Below are 16,555 nucleotides of genomic sequence, written 5' to 3' on the forward strand. Positions count from 1 at the left end.
ATAATATTTATAAAGCACTTAAAGAATTGCAAAGTACTTTACATATATTATCTCAGTATGTCCTCACAAAGATCCTGTGTTAGATGCTATTATTATCATCTCTATTTTACAGCTGAGGAAAATGAGGTTAAGAGGGGTGAAATGACTTGTTTGAGGTCAATAAGTGTCTAAGGCAGGATTTGAACTCGGCTTTTTGATTTCAAATCCAACACTTCAGCCACTGTGCCAGCTCCTTTTGTCGTTCAGTCATTTAGTCATGTCTAACTCTTTATAATCCTTTAGACCATAATATACTAGGTCCTTCTATTCTTCCCTCTTGAAATCTGTCCAGATTCATGTTGATTGCTTCCATGGCATTGGTTGCTTCCTTGCCACTATTCCATCTCATCCTTTGCCTTCCCTTTCTCCCAATATCAGGGTGTTTTTCTGTTGAATCCTATCTTCTCATTCAGTAGTCAAAGTATGTAAGTTTCTGCCTCAGTATTTGACCTTCCAGTGAATAGACTGAATTAATTTCTTTAAATATTGACTGATTTAATATCTTTTCTATTCAAGGGATTCTCAAAAGCTTTCTCCAGCATCAAAAAAAGCTCTGTAGAACTCAGCTTTTCTTATATGGTCTGTCTCTCACAACCATACATTGCTACTAGACAAACCATAGTTTTGAGTATGCTGTCCAGATTTGCCATAGCTTTTTTCCCAAGGAGCAGTTCTTTTAACTTCATGACTGCAGTTACCATCTGCAGTGATCTTTCAACTCAAGAATATAAAATCTGAAGCTGCTTCCATTTCTTCTCTGATTGCCAGGAACTGATGGTACTCAGTTATTAAGATCTTAGTTTTTTTAATGTTGTGTTAAGCCAACTTTTACATTTTCTTTTCACCCTCATCAAGAAACTTCCTAATTCTTCATTCCAATCCAACACACTATCCATTATATCACTCTGCCTCTTAACTCTTTGCTGCCTAGAGCTCAGAGTTGGTAGGGCCTAAGTATAAATTATGACACAACCTAATACTGCAATGTCTTTATTAGAAGTATCTCAAGATACCAAATGACATTTTTATTTACTTATGTAATATGTTGTGGCTAAGGAGAGCATGGTAGGATTCAACTGAAGCAGATATTTTCTTTAATTCACAATCTGCCCAAACAAAATAAAATCTCTTCATAAAATGATTTCTGTTCAACCCTCAGGTCATTAATGAGAATGCCTTTCCTCTTACTTGTGTAGGAGAAGCTTATTCTAGGCATCTTTATCAACCATTAACTTTCCTGATGCTTATGTGTATATAGCACAACTAAAATCTCACATTCTGCAAGAAACTTTTCCTAGTTCTCTTTAATACTAGTTGCTTTTCATATGACATTATCTCCAAATCTATCCAATGTATATCTTATTTGTACATCAGGCATGTTGCTTCCTCCATTAGATCATGAGCTCCTTGAAGGCAAGTGACTATTTTGCCTTTCTTTGTATCCCCGATGCTTAGCAGATTTCACCTGTTAATTCCTACTTATATTCCTAACCCATATATTCTTTTTTTTCCATAAAATATTCCTTAGACCTTCAGCCCTCACATACCATTTTATTTAGTATCTCTCTAAAAATACCTGATCATATAATTTGGTGTCTTATAGATGTTTGTTTCTTTTCTCCCCATTAGATATGTTTCATGAAGTAAATAGATAAAACACTTATATGCCAATAACTGTGTTAAGCACCAAAAATACACATGCAAACAAGCATCTTCAAGATGCTTATATTTTAATAGGTAAGACAACACAGAAGAGGAGCTAGAGGATGGAAAAGGTACTGGGTGACATCAAGATGATGAGAAAGTGATGTGGAGTCCTGATATGTGAAATCTCATCTATCAGAACTAGGAGACTTAGGGGCAGAGTCCCAAGGATGTGGTGATAAGGAGGTAAGAATAATGATTGATGTATAGGCAACATATTGAGGAGATGGTTGAGGGTAGTGTCTTATGTAAACATTGTATCTCCCCTATTTTCCTAGCACACACAAAACCCCCCAGAATATTGCCTTTGGGAAATAAATAAGACTTTGAATAATTCCAAACTGCTCTCTGACACATAAACTACCATCATTTCCACATCACTGATTTTCAGTCATAAAACCTTTGGAAACACAGAATACAGTATAAAGACTCATCTATTTTATGGGCCATTGCAAAAGTGCTGTCCTTGGTTTCCTAGCTTTCATGCTCTTTGTAATCTATCCTTCCATCTAGCTGCTAAAATAACTTTTGTAAGTAGAAATATGGCTGTACAACTCCTCTGGTTAAGAACTTTTGAGGATTCTCCATCGCCTCTAGCATACAAAACACTTAACTGGTATTTAAAGTTAAGTCTGACTCTAGCCTGCCATTCTAGATTTACTTCACATTCTTTTGCTTCACCTGCTTTTCATTCCAGCCAAATTGACCTGCTTGCTACTTTGCTTCTTCTATTTTACCCCCTATAAAAAGCCCTTCCTCATCCCATTGTTTTAGTATTTACTCCTGAGCTGGCTAAACTAGTCATTGGGTTCGGATTCCACGAGGAAAGAGAGACACTTGGAATGTTGTTCACCACATGGTTTGTTAGTCTTACTTTCTGTAGTAGTGACTGGGCAGTCTAATCCAGTGGCACAACAGGGTACATACTATCACACTTACACTAGCTAAGAGGGGTCCACATTGGAAGACAAAGCATTTATTCCTACTTCTTCCTATGCACTATCAGTGTCGGGCTGTTTCTAAGTAGAGAGTGGAAGCTCCAAAACTCCTGCTCATGGGTTTTTTAAATGATAACAGCATTCCCACTGGCAGACCAAATAATAAATGAGACCATTGTTCCTGCCCATAGGCCCCTTTCAATGGGAATGGGAATCTGACTGTTAGATCTGAACTTGTTGTCTAATCAGCTCCCTTATCAACATCCTATATTTACTTATTTATCTAAATATAATATCATGTGCCTTGTAATATTTGTAAAGTCCTTGAAGACAAAAAAATTTTTTTTGGTCTTATATCCCTAGTTTCTGTCACAGTGCTTGTGAGTGACCCAAAGAGTAGTCAAGAAATAACTTGTTATCATACTAACAGTGATGAGGCATAGATAAAATAGTATAAAAAGTAGTATCCACCCATCACTAAATGACTTGTTCACTTTCTTTTTTGGTTACATGGCCTGAATACCCACAGAATGTAAAAAATCTAGGGAAGCATCGGGTAGCTCTCCTACAGAGGTTTTTTGGAAAGATGTAGACAGGAATTTTATAGATGAAAAGGAAATATTTATGTGGCAGCATGTACTCTTTAGAGTCACCATCCATATTGGTGAAACTTTACCAAATTGTCAAGGGTGGTAGGGTTAGGAAGAGGTTAGAAATTAAATTTAGCAGCCTGTACTTAACTATTCATACCCAAGACTCTGATTAGACTCTTCCCCTAAATAGAGGGTGTGTGTGTGTGTGTGTGTAAAGATACACATACACACAAATTTTTTTCCACCAATAACATGTAAAAATAATTTTCAACATGCATTTTTTTTTAAGGTTTTTTTTTGATTTTTTGTTTGTTTGTTTGTTTGATGAGGCAATTGGGGTTAAGTGATTTGCCCAGGGTCACACAGGTAGGAAGTGTTAAGTATCTGAGATCAGATTTGAACTCAGGTCCTCCTGACTTCAGGGTCAGTGCTCTATTATCCCCTGTACCAACTAGATGCTTTTGGTTTTTTTAAGTTTTGAGTTCCAAATTCTATCCCTCTTCTCTTCCTACTCCACCAATGAACAGTCTGATACGTGTGCAATCACATAAAAATGTAAAACATTTTCATATTAGTAATTTTGTACAAGAAGACTAAAACCAGAAAGGGGGGAATGAAAAATAATGCTTCAGCCTGATATTAGTTATTTCTCTGGAGATGGATAGCATTTTTCATCATGAATCCTTTGCTATTTGTCTTGCATCATTTGCTCAAAATAGCTAAGTTATTAACGGTTCTTCATTATACAATATTACTGTTACTGTGTATAGTTTTTCCTAGTTCTGTTTACTGCACTCTATATCAGTTCATCTAAGTCTTTTCAGGTTTTTCTGAAATCATCCTGTTCTCCATTTCTTACAGCACATTATAGTCATTTACCACAACTTGTTCGGCTATCTAAATAGTATTCTGATGGTGACCTACTGTATAGTCTTAAATTCCAGACTTGGTGAGGGATGGAGTGTTCCAGTATGGAAGAAGGGACAAATCAGTAGGAAAAGGCATGTTTTTGTAGATAAATAGTCTCAGAGGAAGGTCTGTGATGTAGTATATAGGTCCATTATGGGGGTTTTATGAGAAGACATGAACAAATCAAGCTAGTTGAAAAAAGCATGAGTTGTAATCTCTGTTGCAGGAAGTGTAGATAAGGATTTATAAATAAACTCTTCTTCTCTGATCTTCCCCCAATCTCTTATCCCCCAAAAAAGTCAGCTATAAAGAGCTTCAACAAACTCCCGTGTAAGATAGTCCGGCCCCTAGCCAGAGTTGTTTTTATATATATATATTTATATATATGTATGTATGTATAATATGTGTATTATATAATTGTAATATATATCTATACATACGCATACACACACACATACACACACACACACACACACACACACACACACATATATATATATATATATATATATATATATATATATATATATATATATATTTAAAACTATGTATATTTTCAAGACCTGGCCGTAAAAACATCATTGCTAAATACTTAGTACTACCACAGGGAAAATTAATGGTAAAGGCCATAGATCTAAGGCTTTATCTGTTAGATGTGTCAAAAGGAAAAAAGCACAATAAAGAAAAAATAAGCAAAGGTGAAAATACTATACCTCGATCCACATCCTATCTCCATAGTACTCTCTCTCTCTGAAGCGTATGGTACCTTTCATTCTAAGTTTATTGGAATTGTTTTGTGTCATCAAATCACTGAGAAGAGCCAAATCCATCAGAGGTGATCATCACATAATCTTGCTGTTATTTCACTCAGCATCAATTCATACAAGTCTTTCCAGGCTTTTCTGAAATAAGCCTGCATGCACATCACTATAAACAATAATTCCATTCCATTGACTTATTCAGCCACTCCCAGCTAATGGGCATCCATCAATTCCAATTTCTTGCTATTATAAAAAGTGCTAATGCAAACATTTTAGCACATATGGGTCCTTTACCCTCTTTTATGATTTCTTTGGGATACAGACCCAGTACTGAGACTACTGGATCAAAGGGTATGCTCAGTTTGATAGCCTTTTGGACATCCATAATGTCTCCATAATGATTGGATCATTTCATAATTCTGCCAACAATGTGTTAGTGTCCCAGTAAAACTGATTTGCTGAAGAATAACAGAGAATATTTAGATTATATAAAGGCTTATAAAAGCTATGCTGTAATAATGGCTTTTCCAAATCTTTAACTTTTTTTTTTCCTTTAGGTAGTTCTTCCATTTTCAACCTTAAATGCCTTGGGGAAATGAGGAGGCCAACTTTGCTTATTTGGATATCTTGTCAACTTTCTTTAAATTGTCTTTACCTCTACTTCTTGCTGCTTTATGAGATTATATTACTCATAGTTATCCATAAATCTTGTCATATTTTACAAATGAATTTATATTCAAACCTGTTTTTGCTTTGGCAACTATCTCTCTTATTTGGCAAAGATTTTCTATTTACCATTAGACAAACCATGACTAAACTGGGTTCTAATGGTTGCCCAGTTGTGGCAGTTAGTTTATGATGTAAGACATAATGGAGGTAGAAATGAAAGGATTTGGCTACCACTTGTCTGAGGAGTCAAGGATAAAAATAATAATGCCAAGGTTACAAGCCTGGGAATCTGAAAGAATGATTTTACTCCTTTGATAGAAATAGAAATTTGGAAGAGGAGTGTTTGAAACATGAAATGAATTGTGTGTGTCTGTGTCTATGTGTGTCTGTCAGATAATAGTTAAACTCATGGAAGCTGATGAGATTACCAAGAATGTGTAAAAAGAGAAAACAAAAAGGCTTAGGACAGAATCTTGATGGCATCAAGTTTGTGGACGTGATATATGTATGATTAGTGAACAGAGAAGATTGAGTTGGAGTGATCTATCAGATAATAGATCTGACATCTATATCAGAGAAGAGAGAGTATTCAGGAGAAACAAGTGGTAAAAAAGTGCTGATTCTTTTTGTCATCATAAAGTACCTATGCACCAATTCTTCTATTTAACTACAACTTCCTTTTTGCTTTTTGTTTTATTTATAACAGAATGTCAAGATATAGATATGATTCAACCCCTCTAGCAATCTGACCAGTCCAGTCATTAAACAAGAATCTCATATCCATTTGTCAAATTAAAGTTCATTCTGTTCATTGTTGGAGGGTTTGTGGGAGAGAAAGACACATCACAAATTCATATAACTATTCTGAAGGGTGTTTTGAAATCCCCTTTGTCTTAGCATCATCAGAAACTGTGAGCTAAGTCATCCATGAACTGAATGGAAAATTCATAGGGCATGGCTTTCCAAACAAGAATCTGTGATAATGCAGGGACTTTTGACATATAGTAGCATCCTTTAATTTTGTTGACTATATGGTTCTGCAGAGACATTATCCATTCTCAAAGTTTTCTATTTACCTCCACTTTCATTTTTACTTTTTGCTTTTATAAGAGTTGAATCTTGGGTAGAGATAGTAATAAAGTCTGAAAAGTTTGCAATTTAGAGTGGTAAAAGAACAAAATGAGCAAAATCAGGAGAACATTTTTTATAATGTCTATGGGAATTTTATTTTTAAGGGAACATTGAAAGTTTTCAAAATTCTAATTAATAAATAACTGGTGTTGATGTGATGATTCATATTTTTCAGGGGATAGGTAGTAAAAATTGAAACATATTTTTAAATTAAGATTAATACTTATGTGTTACAAGGGAGGGTTGGGAATAGTATCGAGGGGAGGCTATCATTAGAAAGGGATAGTGATTTTTTTCAAAATGAAAGAGCATCAATAAAGCATATAAAAAGTACACTATCTAATTAGGTTGAGCTGTAATGAATGACATTAATGATGTCTGACATAATGATGTCTTACATATTTTAAGCTCCTTGAGGATAGGTATTATATCATTTTATCTTGTCTAAAGGTACTTAACATATTTTTCATTAAATATTTCATTAAAATTTTTCTAGTTGTTTTAAACATTCCAGAATATGTTTTATTTTTCTCTCCTCATAAACTAAAGGATTTGATTTTATAGCAAGATAGTTTTTATATACTTTTTACAATTTCAGTTGTGCTTGCTTTATGCCAGACAGTGGAAATTCAAAGACAAATTGCATAATCTCTTCCCACAAAGAGCTTACATTTTATCTGTGGAAAGAAGATGTTGTTTATGTGTTGTGTGTTTTGTGCGTGTGTTTGCACATAAATGTTGATTTTATGTAACATTTTTTACAATGTTAATCATTACTTGTTAGGATTCTTACAAGGTGCCAAGTCAATGCAATTGATGAAATAATGATTCTCTAATTAACATGTATTTAGTACTTACTATAATTCCACAAGATTTACACCTTTAATAGAGCATGTATAAGGAGGAACTCTCAGAGCTAAAGGCCAGAAGCCCACTAGAAGCTCTGGGAGGAGGAGACAGATTCATTCCATCTTCCACCTTTGTGCAGGCTGGAGACATTCGGAGATAGCTAGAGGCAGAAGCTGGCAGAGACAAAGGACTAGCATCAGAGCTCTCGGAACCAAGGAGAGAGATAGGCCTCTATGAAATCTAACCGGGCCCAAGGAAGGACACAATAAAGGATTTGGACTTTAACTCCTGGCTGCATTTGGGGTGATTACTTTGAACTGAAACTAAGGCTGCCTCCAGAAGCCCCCCAAGAAACCTGCTCCCAGAAAACAATAAATTTTCTAGAAGAACATTGCAATTACTATCATCACTCTCTTTATAATTAATGGAGAGATAAAAGGATGATAGGATTATAGACAATAGAATCATACATTTGGGCTGGAAGGGTAGAGGCTAATTTCTGAAAATTTTAGTTGTCTATAAGTAAAGTGAAAGATAAAACAAGTGAAAGTAGTTTTAATTTTTAGACCATTTTACTTAAAGGAACAATTCTGTGGTTCATGCATTTAAATAATATTGCTTGTAATAAGTCATCAATTACTCTAAGTCATTGATTCATTTTATGCATATTGATTTCTGCCCAAGATGAAATTTGTAATATAAACAGAAAGTGTGATTCCTTATTTCTCACTTTAAAATTCTTGTGTTTTTCCAAAAAAAAAAAATTGAATAACCTTGATAGGAAGGTAATTTTTATATAATTACTTAGTAATAATAATAACTCTTTTCATTTGCTTTGCACAGAGCTAGGAAAATAATTTTCTCATATTGTCATGATCTTAGAAATGGGTACATTTCAATTACCTTTCAGACTCTTAAAAGACCCAAATTTATTTCACATGCTTTAAGGTTCCTGTGTAGGAGTGCTTTTCAACAGTTTACTTTCATTACCACAATTCTACCATTATCATTGTTAAGATGATCCATTTTCAAGTGAATCTTGTCACTATTTTACCATTGAAATATAAATTTTGGTTCCAAAGCTGTACAAAGACCTCTGAGAAATTGAAAATAGCTATTTGCCACAAATAATTGTAGATGTACAAATACTGTACTTTTGTTCTCATAAATGTTTTGGGGTCAGAGGTAATGACTATATTTCTTAGTATTTTTGAAATTTTTAAAATCTTAAAATGACCACGCATTATGATTCTTTTAAATCTTAACTTTTTAATTTTTATTATTTAAAATTTAAGAAAAGTTCAAATTGGCTTAGTGTTCAGATTTTACAACTTAAATTTTATTTCTTGATATGCAAAAAAGACCCCTCAAAAACTTTCTGCTTCATCTTCTACCAAAGTTAAAAAACAAAACAAAACACTTATCAGGATAGCTATCTATGTAGAAATGTTAGCATCTCTTAGCACCATTAATTTAAATGAGTTGTGGTATACATATTAACTATTTTAGCTTACAAATCATTGAGAGGTAAAAGCGACTTCAAAGGCCATTTTATTTAGTCCAACACCTTCATTTTGTAGAAAAAGAAACTAGGCCTAGGGAGGTTATGTGATTTGTCCAAGGCCATACAGATACCAAGTGTCAGTGTCAGATAGTAATTTCAAAGTCTGAATATAAATTTCTTCTGTATAGCCTGAACTTTTTACAGAAGATTAGGTTGTCTCTATGATGTCTATACTATTAAAAAATTAAATCATGACCATATTCTAAGGAGATCAATTATGGAAAGAAAGATCTCCTATGTATCCATAATATTCCTAACACTTTTGGGATTATCAGAACTAGAAACAAAGCAGATATCCATCAACTGACACCTCCAATGTCTAAATGAAAATAATGATACATAAATGTAAGGGATGATTACAATGCTATAAGTAATCTGAATATGAAGAATTCTTAGAATACCATGTGAATTGATACAGAGTAAAATAAGCAAAACCTCCAAAAAAAACTATACACAACAATTATAACAATGTAAATGAAAGATTTGTTGTGTCTCCCCAAAAGGAATGATAATCAACCAACAAGTATTTATTAAGCATCTACTATGTTTCCAGACACTGTGCTAGATGTACTGGGAGTTACAAATACAATAAATGAAGTGATCTTTACTCACAGAGAGCTTATATTTTAATGGGAGAGAAAATAAGGATTTCTACATCTAGAGACTTACTCCAGAGCTATTTCAGGTTCATTTTTAGATCACTGCAATAAAATGTCACATTAAGTTTTTGGAAAGTTAGGTTTTACTCTATCCTGTCATCTATTAATGTACAAAAGTGTTGTGGCTAAAAAAAAAAATCCAATGTACACATAAAAATTAAAAATACTTTCATTAAAAAATGCTAACCATCATCTGAATCTTCAATGAGTTGTAATATTTTTGCTGGTAGAGGATCTTGCCTCTCTGTTGATGCTGCTGATTAGTTGAAATTAGTTGCCTAATTTCAATATTGTTATATGTCAGAGAATAAAGAGGCCCAAGGGAAAGAGAGAGGGAGCTAGGGAACTACCTATTGGTGGAGCAGTCAGAACACACATTTATCCATCAAGTTTAACATGGTATGGGCATAGTTCATGACTCTCCAAAACAATGTACAATAGCAACATCAAAAATCACTAATCATAGACACCATAGCAGGTATAATAATAATGGAAAAGGTTGAAACATTGCAAGAATTAGCAAAATGTGGTAGAGACATGTTGTGAGCCCATGCTGTTAGAAAATGGTATCAATAGATTTGCTTGACACAGGGTTGCCACAAACCTTCAATTTGTAAAAAATGCAGTATCTGTGAAGTGCAATGAAACAAGATGTGTCTGTATACAGAATAATTATAGATTATAAGTATAAGTAGTTAAATTGGAGGTAGTTTGAGATAGAAGGCACTGTCATTGAAGGGATCAGGGAAGGCTTCACATAAAAAGGTGACAGTTATTACATCTTAAATGAAGAGAGGGGTTCTGTTAGGTGAAGAAAGAGCATAGGACTGCTAGTACAAAGACAGGAATCATGTTGAGGAACAGAGAGAAGGCAAGTTTGCTTGGATCTCTTGTGAGAAAAGAATACTGTCTAGCAAGAATAAAATTATTGATGGATTAGAGGCAAATTGTGAAGGATTTTAAAGGTTAAAATTAGAGTTGTTTGATTGTAGAGGCAACAACTAGAGTACTAAGTAGAGTAGTGTCAAGGTTAAGATGGTAACACATTGACAGCAATATGGAGGGTAGATTACTCACTTATCTGGAGAGACTGAGGCAGAGAAATTATCAGTAATCTAGGTGAAAGGCAGTGAGGGCCTAAATTAAGGTGACAGCTTTGTGAGTAGAGAAAAGATAGTTGGATTTGAGGGATGAAGTAAAATTGAACAACTGATTGGAAATGTGGATGGGATTTATTAATTTGGGAGATTGGAAGAGGAATGAAAGTAGGGAGATTATTTCATTAAAAAGATTATGTGTATGGAACAGTACATATATTATCATTCTGAGTTAATATGTATTAATTTTAATGCTGTGCGTTCTTGCACTCTCTATGTGTGTCTTTCTGTCTCTGTCTCTTTTCTCTTTTTATTGTTAGTACAAGGAATAGTTTACTGGGGAAGTAAGAGATATTCAGAAATGAGTGATACAAAGCAAAAGGATTTTACAGCCTAGTAGAAACAGTCAGAGTTTATGTCAAGAACACAAGAGGTAGATCAAAAGTTGTACAAGAGAAGGCAAAGATAAATTTCAGGTTGTACCAGTGAAAAAAATACTTTTATCAATAATGTTAATATCAATATCTCAATTAGGTTGTAGTTCTATCAAAGTAGTAATACTTCTCCATATGTAATATAATCTTTTCCCTTGTAAAAGCTCATTATTTGTCTACCTTTGTGAAGTGATTCTAATCTAGATTTTTCCCTCATATCTATTGCTAGTATTTTACTACCTATATATAGAAATATATGAATATTCAGCACTTGTTACTTAAAACATTTTACTCTTTTACATGGTTATAAATAATTTCCTCAACTTAATCTCTTATGCTAAAAGTTTGTGGAAATGTTTTTTGCAGTTTTTTTTCCCCTGAATGGTATATTCCACATTCTTCTTTTCTTTATAATTTTTAACTATGTGATCTCTTAAGCAGGTATAAATGGAGATAAGCTAGAAGCATTCCCAGTAAGATCAAGGATAAAATATGGTTGCTCATTATCACCACAATTATTCATTATTGTACTAGAAATGTTAGCCTTAGAAATGAGAAGAAAAAGAAATTAGAGTAGGTAATGAGGAAACAAAATTGTCACTCTTTGCAAATGCTATAATGGAACATTTAGAGAATTCTAGAGAATCAACTAAAAACTACTTGAAACAATTAACAACTTTAGCAAAATTGCAGAATGTAAAATAAACCCACGTAAATCACTGGCATTTCTATATGTTACCAACAAGACCAACAGCAAGAGATACAAAGAGAAATTCCATTTAAAATAACTAGATAATATAAAATATTTGGGAGTCTACCTGCCAAGACAAAGCCAAGAACAATTACAAAACACTTTTCACACAAATAAAGTTAGTTCTGAACAATTGGAATAATATCAAATGCTCATGGGAAGGCTGAGCTAATGTAATAAAAATGACGATTCTACCTAAATGAATCTACTTATTCAGTGCCATACCAATCAAATTGCCAAGAAAATACTTTATAGAGCTAGAAAAAATAATAACAAAATTCATTTGGAAGAACAAAAGGTCAAGAATATCAAGGGAATTAATGAAAAAAATGCAAATGAAGTTGGCCTAACTACACCAGACCTAAAACTATATTACAAAGCAATGATCATCAAAACCATTTAGTACTGGTTAAGAAATAGAGTAGATTAGTAAAATATGTTAGATTCACAAGACACAATAGTCAATGACTGTGGTCATATTCTAGTATTTGATAAACCCAAAGACTCCAACTTCTGGGATAAGAACTCAATATTTGACAAAAATATCTGGGAAAACTGGAAAATAGCATGACAGAAACTAGGAACTGACCAATATCTAGTATTCTATACCAAGATAAGGTCAAAATGGGTACATTAGGAGAATAAGGGATAATCTACCTCTCAGATCTGTAAAGAAGGAAGAGGGGCAACTAGGTGGTATAATGGATAGAGCACCAGCCCTGAAGTCCAGAGTACCTGAGTTCAAACTCAGACACTTAATATTTCCTAGCTGTGTGACCCTGGGCAAGTCACTTAACCCCAAGTGCCTCAGCCAAAAAAAAAAAAAAAAAAAAAAAAAGAAGGATTTTATGGCCAAAGAAGAACTACAGGACATAATGAAATGCAAAATAATAATTTTGATTACATTAAATTATAAAGGTTTTGTATGAACAAAACCAGTGCAGCCATGATTAGAAGGGAAGCAAAAGGCTAGGAGGAAATTTTTTATAGTCACTGTTTCTGATAAAGGTCTCATTTCTAAATTATAAACTCAAATTTATAAAAATATAAGCTATTTCCCAATTAATATGAAGATCAAAGGAAATTAAGACAGTTTTTAGACAAACATTAAAAAAAGCCATTTCTAGTCATATGAAAAAAATGCTCTAAAATGCTGTTGATTAGAGAAATGCAAATTAAGACCACTCTGAAGTACCACTTCACACACCTCTGAGATTGGCTAAGATGACAGGAAAAGATAATGATGAATGTTGGAGGGGATGTGAGACAACTGGGACACTGATACATTGTTGGTGGAACTGTGAACTGATCTAGCCATTCTGGAGAACATTTTGGAACTATGCCCAAAGGGCTATAAAACTGCATCCCCTTTGATCCAACAATGTTTCATTAAGTCTATATCCCAAAGAGATCATAAAAGAGAGAAAAGGACTCACCTATGCAAAAATGTTTGTCACAGCCCTTTTTGTAATGGCAAGGGACTGAAAACTGAGTGAATGCCTATCAGTTGGGGAATGGCTGACTAGATTGTGATATATGAATGTAATTGGAATAGTTCTGTAAGAAATGATGAACAGAAGAGCCTGGAGAGACTTATTTGAACTGAGCTAAGTGAACTGAGCAGAACCAAGAGAACATTTTGCACAATAGCAAGATTATGTGATAATCAACTGCGAGGAACTTGGTTCTTTTCAACAATGTCGTGATTTAAGGCATTATCAGTAGACTTGGGATCCTGGAGGGTGTCCACCAATCCAGAGAGAGAACTATGGAATCTGAATGTGGATCAAAGGATAGTATTTTTACCATTTTGTTATTGTTTGTTTGTTTTGCTTTTCCCCTTTCTTGGATTTTGATTTTATTTTTCTTGGGCAACATGACAAATATGGAAATAGAAGAATTGCCAATATTTAACATCGAATTGCATTATATCACATATTTTTATTCATTGTTAAACATTTCCCATTTTTGTGTGGTTTGATTTGCTGTCCAGAGTTTTGTGGGGGACTGTGAATTTTATAGCTCTACACTAGTCACTAAATATTTCCCTACTATAAATGTTCATTGAGTGAGTACTAGTTGTGATGCTCCAAGTTGGGAGGAGATATAAAGATAAGTAAGACATTGGTCCTGTCTTTCAACAAAAGTGTTTGAGTCAGTCTTAAAAGCCAAACATTATGTTTATGACTCGTTTATGTATTGGATTACACTAAGAATTGCAAGTTCCTGAATATATGGTGAACTTTTTGTTGATTGCTACCCTGTGAGACTTGGTAACTTGTAGAACAAATAGAGGTTAGATGTCTTATATAAGATCACATGGCTGGTAAATGAGTTCTTCCAGAAGCCTTATAGAATAGATGAAAGAACTAGAGGACACAAGTTCCCGTCCCAGCTCTGCTACTTAAATCATATTTGACCTTGTGCAAATCACCTGGCGGAATCTCTTTTCTTCCCTAAAATGAAGCATTTGAACTAGCTGGCCTCTCAGGAACCTTCTAGCTCTAAAACATTGATTCCAAACTCAGCCTTATATCTACCAGGCCATTCTGCTTCTAGTTCCATGAACTTAAATAAGAGTATGTTCTAGATTTTTTTCCCCAGTAAAAAAAATTGCTTTGAATAACTGTTGATAGCATAAAATATTTGGGAATCTACCTATCAAAGGAAAGTCAGGAATTATTTGAGCAAAATTACAAAAAAGTTTCCACACAAATAAAGTCAGACTTAAATAATTGGAAAAATATTAAGTGCTCTTGGATAGGCCGAGCAAATATAATAAAGATGACAATACTCCCTAAACTAATCTATTTATTTAGTGCTATACCAATCAGACTTCCAAGAAAATATTTTAATGATCTAGAAAAAATAACAACAAAATTCATATGGAACAATAAAAAGTCGAGAATCTCAAGGGAATTAATGAAAAAAAAAATCAAATGAAGGTGGTCTAGCTGTACCTGATCTAAAATTATATTATAAAGCAGCAGTCACCAAAACCATTTGGTATTGGCTAAGAAATAGATTAGTTGATCAGTGGAAAAGGTTAGGTTCACAAGACAGAATAGTCAACTATAGCAAACTAGTGTTTGACAAACCCAAAGATTCTAACTTTTGGGATAAGAATTCATTATTTGATAAAAACTGCTGGGATAACTGGAAATTAGTATGGCAGAAATTAGGCAAGGACCCACACTTAACACCATATACCAAGATAAGATCAAAATGGATCCATGACCTAAGCATAAAGAACGAGATTATAAATAAATTAGAGGAACGTAGGATAGTTTATCTCTCAGACTTGTGGAGGAGAAATAAATTTGTGACCAAAGATGAACTAGAGACCATTACTGATCACAAAATAGAAAATTTTGATTATATCAAATTAAAAAGCCTTTGTACAAACAGAACGAATGCAAACAAGATTAGAAGGGAAGCAACAAACTGGGAAAACATCTTTACAGTTAAAGGTTCTGATAAAGGCCTCATTTCCAAAATATATAGAGAACTGACCCTAATTTATAAGAAACCAAGCCATTCTCCAATTGATAAATGGTCAAAGGATATGAACAGACAATTTTCAGATGATGAAATTGAAATTATTACCACTCATATGAAAGTGTTCCAAATCACTATTGATCAGAGAAATGCAAATTAAGACAACTCTGAGATACCACTACACACCTGTCAGATTGGCTAAGATGACAGGAAAAAATAATGATGAATGTTGGAGGGGATGCGGGAAAATGGGGACACTGATGCATTGTTGGTAGAGTTGTGAACGAACCCAACCATTCTGGAGAACAATCTGGAATTGTGCCCAAAAAATTATCAAAATGTACATAACCTTTGATCCAGCAGTGTTTCTATTGGGCTTATACCCCAAAGAGATACTAAAAAAGGGAAAGAGACCTGTATGTGCCAAAATGTTTGTAGCAGCCCTGTTTGTAGTGGCTAGAAACTGGAAAATGAATGGATGCCCATCAATTGGAGAATGGCTGGGTAAATTGTGGTATATGAATGTTATGGAATATTATTGCTCTGTAAGGAATGACCAGCAGGATGAATACAGAGAGGCTTGGAGAGACCTACATGAACTGATGCTAAGTGAAATGAACAGAACCAGGAGATCATTATACACTTCGACAAAGATATTGTATGAGGATGTATTCTGATGGAAGTGGATTTCTTTGACAAAGAGACCTAACTGAGTTTCAATGGATAAATGATGGACAGAAACAGCTACACCCACTAGGAAACAAATGTGAACTATTTGCATTTTTGATTTTCTTCCCGAGTTATTTTTACCTTCTGAATCTGATTCTCCCTGTGCAACAGGAGAACTGTTCGGTTCTGCAAATATGTATTGTATCTAGGATATACTGCAACATATCTAACATATATAGGACTGCTTGCCATCTTGGGGAGGGGGTGGAGGGAGGGAGGGGAAAAATCGA

At 34.0% G+C, this 16,555-nt stretch overlaps 1 protein-coding gene and 1 long non-coding RNA gene across 2 annotated transcripts in view; one reads left to right on the top strand and one right to left on the bottom strand.

Annotated features, from left to right (window-relative positions):
* The window catches only part of PTPN1 (protein tyrosine phosphatase non-receptor type 1), a 67,023-nt gene that overhangs the window by 15,567 nt on the left and 34,901 nt on the right, over positions 1–16,555 (top strand). The window lies entirely within an intron of this gene.
* Positions 8,866–16,555, bottom strand: part of LOC127548918 (uncharacterized) — a 444,700-nt gene continuing 437,010 nt past the window's right edge. Inside the window, exon 3 of the long non-coding RNA XR_007950483.1 lies at positions 8,866–16,301. This is a non-coding gene — a long non-coding RNA (uncharacterized LOC127548918). The remainder of the gene's footprint in view (positions 16,302–16,555) is intronic.

Source organism: Antechinus flavipes, chromosome 2 (genome assembly GCF_016432865.1).
Source record: "Antechinus flavipes isolate AdamAnt ecotype Samford, QLD, Australia chromosome 2, AdamAnt_v2, whole genome shotgun sequence".
Classification (NCBI taxonomy): domain Eukaryota; kingdom Metazoa; phylum Chordata; class Mammalia; order Dasyuromorphia; family Dasyuridae; genus Antechinus; species Antechinus flavipes.